A 6,680-nucleotide genomic window follows, 5' to 3' on the forward strand; every position below is an offset into this window, starting at 1 on the left:
TGGCCCCAGCTGAATTAACCCACCTCTCTGGGCCTGGTTCTCTTTTCACTAAACATTCTCCACATTGCTGCCAGAGCTATTTTTCTAAAACACACATCAGGCCACATTCTTCTCCTCCTTATTTAAAAAAAAAAAAAAAAAAAAAAAACCAAGAAACAAACAAGAAACCCACCCTACCGTGGCTCCTCAGTGTGTAGAGATCAGATTCAAGTTCCATGAGATGGTCTTCAAGATCCTTGGCCATGTGACCCCGTCCTGCTATCCCAATCCCATTCCCATTCCCATCCCCAGCCTCCCCACCTCATCCAACTCCAGCCACATTGGATCACCCCAGGAGAGGATGTCATGTATTAGTACTCTGGTGCCTTTGAGTCAAAACTCACTGTTTTGCCAGTTCAGAGGTTGAGCCCTTTTTGAAGAATCCCCTCTTCTTCCACAGCCCAGGTAAGTTCTACCCCAGGCATAATGAGCTGTTATCCCCCTGGGATCTGAGGGCATGCAGAATATCAACACAATGCTCTCCAGATACCTCTATGCTATTCAAATCCATGCATCTCACACCTGCTCATCTTAAAATCTCTGTGCCTCACATGCAGGAAGAATTCAAATGATGCTGATTGAAAAAACATTGTGTCCAATATTAGATGAAGTATGTAAATATCATGGCAAGAATCTGCACTTTTTGTCTGTCTATTGCTTGTCTGCACAATAGAGCCACATGGTTTATTATAAAAAATTATTATAATGTATGCTGTTTAAGCTCAGATCACTTTGCACTAATGATGATGATAATGATGGGTTAGAATTTTTTTTCTTTTCTTGCCATGGGATCTGCCAGGTTTTAAGAATTCTTTTTTATTCTAAACCAAATTCAGGAGCACTCCCAAAGACAAGAAATCAAATTTAGGCCACTGATGGTACCAACGGAAGGCTATCACTGTGTAGCTATACCAAATGAATCCAATCTTCATGGATTTTAAGCACTTTGATAAGCTTTTATATCTCTGCTCATCTCCTTTACCTCCATAGATAACACAAAATAACAGAATAATCAACCAATAACAATGTAATCCCATCACAACAACATCAAAAATGAGAATTCATATGATTCAGTAATTTCCTAAGCCAGAACTTCCCACCTGATGTGCTGGGGAAGTGAGAGGGTGAGGACTGCTTTCCCCAGCCCTTGGGGTGACTGGGCAGATCCTGTCTGGTGTGAGCAGTCAACCCTACTGATTACATCATTTTGGGTGCTATGTGTGATAAAGGTTGACAACCACTGTCCTAAGCCATTCTACCATTTAAATAACAGACTGAATTCTCCCAAGTTATGTTCTTACTTGCCTTAGGAAGGAAATTAGTATTATGACTCTAAGGATCCTGAACACATGATCTAAAAAAAGAAAAACCCAAACCACAATGGCAAAGGTAGGTGAGACAGAGTGTTTAGAAAAATAGCGAATACTGTACTATTAATTACTCCCAATTCTCCCTAATCCATGATTTTTAAAGAGCGGGTGGAGCATAACGATTTGAGGCACTGCGACAATGCAGAATGGGGAGGGTTTTTGGAAAATGTGACTCACTCACCGTTCCGACCAAAGGGTAAATGAACCCAGCACCTGTGCTGGCCCGGACATCACTGATAGGTAAGATGAAGTCCCTTGGCACACCTTTTTTGTCAGGTTGGTGAGACAGAGAAAGGTCGGTCTGTGCCATGCAGATGGGCAAATTTCCAAAACCCTGTAAGAAAGGAAAGAAAATGTGTTCACTGATATAGATGTGAGTCTCCTGTGTTTTTCAATTTGCACTTTATACAGTCTCGGCAGCAATGGTATGCCAGCTCAGATCGAGGCACACGCAGGAGCTGCTTGTTACTACTTGTTCACTGAAGAAGCAAGAAGGTGAGGATAAAAACTCATCTCCATGTGATGACTGTTTAGTAGGTCAAGGGTGACTTTTGTTTATTTTGGAGGTTCTCGTTAAGAGAAGGCAGTGTTATGTGCATGTTTGGGAAAAGCATTGCTATTTTCAGGCAAAGCAGCAGCTGTAGAAACCGCTTTCCAAGACTATTAATATCCGGGACCCAGCAAGGTAGTCTGGAGAAAGGCTCTGCGACTAGGCTCTTAGTCATGTTGTTCACTCATTCTGGAGTCAGTCAAGAAGCAAAGGGTTCCTTTGTGTTGGTTCATGAATCATGGTTATTTGATCAGCAACTACATTACAAGAACTAAGATGAGGTCACTATTTAAGCTTCTTGTTTTTAAGGACCAAAGTCTATGTCTGACCCAGAGTTCCAAAGGTGAAAGAGCAGGAAGTCACATGTGGTGTCTCACAAAAAGCACAGTGTCTTCGAAGCCTGTTTCTGATTAAATGGCAAATAGTGTTCCTTTAGAGGCTTTGCTAATTCATTGCAACCACATACTTGGCACTAACTTTAAAAAAAATAAAAATAGAGATGGAGGTTTTGCTATGTTGCTCAGAGTGGTCTCAAACTCCTGGCTTCAACTGATCCTCTGCCTTGCCCCCACAAAGTGCTGGGATTACAGGTGTGAGCACTGTGCCTGGTTGACACGACTTTTAAGGAGTATTTCCTTGATAGAGATAAAGGGAATGAAATCTTTAGTCAAATTTTCATAAGACTTAGCCTAAAACTATTTGGAAGATCTTAGAGTCTTAACTTAGGGAGGACTTGGGCTTGGGGCCATTTTCTTTTTGAAATCTCCACTCTTCTATACTGATAAGAATTTTGCTGAGTGAGAATCACAACTGCCTTTCAGAATGGTGCCAGAATTTTGAATTTCAGACATGGTTAAATATTAAAGTAATTTCTATAGGTTTGCTAATGTAAAAATTTTGTCAGTAGGCATATTAAAAAGAAACAGAAACCAACCAGTATGATATATACTGTCACCAGATTACTTCATAAAAGAAATAACATTTTAACACTGAAAGGAGAAAAGACTTAATATTACAATAAATGATAGTCTTAAATATCATTATTAAAAACTCAGAGAAAAAAAACAAAGCAACCTCATGAGAATGACCTTATTTTACTTGGTTCATTGCACATGAATGAAAACTTCACCACAATGCCTAGGCACAGAGCAGTGCTTGGGAATCCTTTTTGTAAAGGGTAAGCCAAGAACATCAGGGAAAATTCTAAGAATTTAGAACTTTCTGAGTTCCTATTTTACCAAACCTAGGAGAACAAATACCCTGGCTGGCAATGGTAGCATTTAACAAAATTTCAAATGGGTTTACAAAAAAGAATAAGGAGTTGGAGATTGTTTTTAAAGATAAGGTCAACACTACCATTCATGAAGCTCTTTAGCCAGCAGGCTCTTAAAATGTTCTGACTTCTATCTATCTGATTACACCAAAGTAGGAGGGACACTGGAGGTACATGGTCCTTTTGGTAAAAGGTGGCTGAGCCTCCTGTAATGGAGTTGATTCATCATGACTGTCACTGGACTAGGTGATGACACATGCTGTCAGATCATAGCCACCTTCCCAGCTGTTTGCCTACTTGCCTTTCTCAGTGGCTAGAGGTAGAAGATGATGGAGCCTTCAACCTCAGTGGACCAGCTCAGTAAAAAGCCAATGAACCGCTTGCATAAGAACAGCAAACATTCCCATCTTTATAGGCTGCACTCCTATCTGCCTACCCTGGCACCTTGCTAGCATTTTTAAGGTAGTAAGAGGCCTGTAAGGAAGAGGAAGCATTGCAATTCATCTAAATCTGACTCCGCAGCTATACTCCAAAGGATAGTTTCAACATTCTGGGCTGAGTGGGAGGGATGAAAGATCACACATCACCTACAAACAGGGATACCACCCATATCAGACACATTTATAGTCACAGAAGTAAATGATGCATGGATCAGAGGATACATGCCTCACCATAAAGTTCTAAATATAGTCTGCACTCTATCCGAGGATATTACTTTCATCTTTATTAACCAGAAAATAGATTAAGCAAAGGTTAGCTGGTGAGACATGTACAAATCCTCAAGTCAAGCTGAGTATTCTGAGAGCCTAAGGTGAATTTTTTCTTTTCCCTTAAAAGTACAACTTTTACCTGCTGAGTGTAACGATCTATTTTGACTTGTGCCTCAGGACAGAGTTCGATATCTTTGGCTCCATAGACAGCCTGGGCAATGGTCCTTATCTTGTCCACAATTGGAAGCTGCAGAAACACAAATTATAACAAAATTGTGTAAGTTTAATCTGGTTAAAGATTTTTTAAAAAGTTTAGTGACACTTACTGTAATTGCTTAAAATTCCCTTATCAGGGTACCCCCTCAGCAACTGCAGGATTCCTTGCAAACCCTCTTTTTTCCTTTTAGCACCCTAAAGCACTGAAATTTTCAGTGTCAGAATAGATCAGACGTCAACTAGCAAATAAGCCTTAGGTGTTCAGGCAATTTAGAGGCTGCTTAGAGCCCACGTAGAATCTGCAGAGGGATGCCGGGCACAGTGGCTCACACCTATAATCCCAGTACTTTGGGAGGCGGAGGCGGGTGGATTACCTGAGGTCAGGAGTTCGAAACCAGCCTGACCAATATGGTGACACCCCGTCTTTACTAAAAATCCAAAACAACTAGCTGGGCTTGGTGATGCATGTCTGTAATCCCAGCTACTTGGGAGGCTGAGGCAGGAGAATCACTTGAACTGGGAGGCAGAGACTGTGGTGAGACAAGATTGTGCCACTGCACTCCAGCCTGGGTGGAGTGGGACTCCGTCTCAAAAAAAAAAAAAAAATCTGCAGAGGGAAGAGGGAAGTTAGTGCCTTACAGAGGGCTTCTGACTAGGAAGCCTCGGGACTGCGGCTGACCCCTTCCTCCCCCTGCCTCACCCCTGCAGAAAGATCTGCAGGAAAAGCTGGAAGGGGTGGGACGGTGTGTGTGGGGGTGGGGACTGGGGCTATGCAGTTTCCAGACCTGGTCTTTGGCACCCTCTACAGGACAGTTCCATTCCCACACCTGAGCTTTGGACAACTGAATCCTATGCCCCTTCCCACCCATGGAAGCTGGTGCCAGAAATTCCCAGGACTTACCCACCGTCCACCACGCCACATAGCAAGTGTCCTCAGTGTCTGCAGACCAGAAACAACTCCCTTGTGTCTCAGCACTGGGCCACCTGCTGAAACCCCAAACTGCCTGCCCCATTGTTTGAGATCCAGTCAGGCCTTGGCTCCAAAAGTCCTCTTGGACTGCCGCTGGCCCCCAGGGTCTCTCCTGATTGCACCTCGGTCCCGGAGCTCCCACGCCGCTGGGCCCCGAGCCCCATGCCCCGATCCAGCTGTGGCTCCTTTACGGGGGCCTTGCTGGCCTTTCCTAAGGGAGGTGTTTTCCCGAGGGCAGGTGGACTGCTCCTCAGACTAGGGGCCCTTGGAGGGCCAGGCCTGGGCTTCTACCTCCTCTCGCAGGCTGGTGTTTCTCTGCAAATATGGCTCGTGTGTCCTCCTTCCTCTCAGACTGGGGGCCCCTGAGGACTGGGCCTGAGTTTCCCTCTCCCCCTTCAGAATGGGGGTTCCCTGAGGACTGACCCAGGGCCTCCCCCCGTCCCCTCCATCTGGCTGTTAATCTCCAACACTTCCACCTCCAGTCCTATTCTGCACAGCTCTCCCCAGCGCTGGGGGCTCAGAGGCCTCTTCAGCCTTCCCCAGGGCTGGGGCTCAGGGAGGGCTTCCTCAGGCGCTGGCCCCAGAGTCAGGCTGCACATTGGCTTGGAGGACAGGCCTTTCCTCTGGGACTGTGAGACCCAGAGTGCCCACCCAGAACTCCACCTCTGACCTCACAAAGGCCTGCTTCAGAACTCGGTCTCCACGGCACTGCTGGCCGGATGAGGGATGTTATTTTGGGCAGTGCATCTGGACTTGGTTCAAGTGGCACCAGCCAAACCCCTGCCTTACTGACCTCTCTCCTGGAGGAGCAGGAGCAGCGCTCGAGGCCGCCCTGGGAGGGCTGAGAGGCAGGCTCTGGACTGGGGACATAGGGATAGCTGAGCCCCAGCTGGGGGTGGAAGCTGAGCCAGGGACAGTCATGGAGGAACAAGATCAAGATGCGCTTTAACTGAGAAGCCCCCAAGGCAGAGGCTGAGAATCAGAAGACATTTCAGCAGAGTGAGTGGGGCTCCAGGCAGGGTGGGGATGGGGCAGCCTCCTCAGTGCCCAGATCTGGAAGGGCCATTCCCTGGGTACCATACAGCGAGGAGGTGACTGAGGGATTGTTTGGGGAAGGAGCCCCTGCTGGGAGTGGAAGTCCCGGCTTTCTTGTTATGGTGCAGTCCTGTGTTGCTGTGTGACACAGGCACATACACCTTCTCTCTGGGCCTCAGTTTCCTTACCTGTAAGTTGGTTGTTGGGAGGACCAGCGGTAGAGCAGAGATGGCAGGGATGCACTGGGCTGGGCTGTCAGCAGACCATGGGGGTGGGACGAGGAGAGAGCTGAAGACCACCAGCAGTGGACCACAGGGGGAGGCGTGCAGACAGGAGACGGGTCAGCTGCCGGCTTGCTGGAGTCATTCCTCCCACGCAGTCCCCTCCTGAGGGGCTGGAGCTGGGACTAGAGGGTTTCAACAGTCAGGGCTGGAGATAAGAGTCTGTGCTGGAACTAGAGGGAACTGGGCTAGAGAATCAGGAGGACAGACAGGGTGAGGGGACTTCAGGCTACCTT

This window comes from Pan paniscus, chromosome 12, assembly GCF_029289425.2.
Source record: "Pan paniscus chromosome 12, NHGRI_mPanPan1-v2.0_pri, whole genome shotgun sequence".
In the NCBI taxonomy this organism is placed as follows: domain Eukaryota; kingdom Metazoa; phylum Chordata; class Mammalia; order Primates; family Hominidae; genus Pan; species Pan paniscus.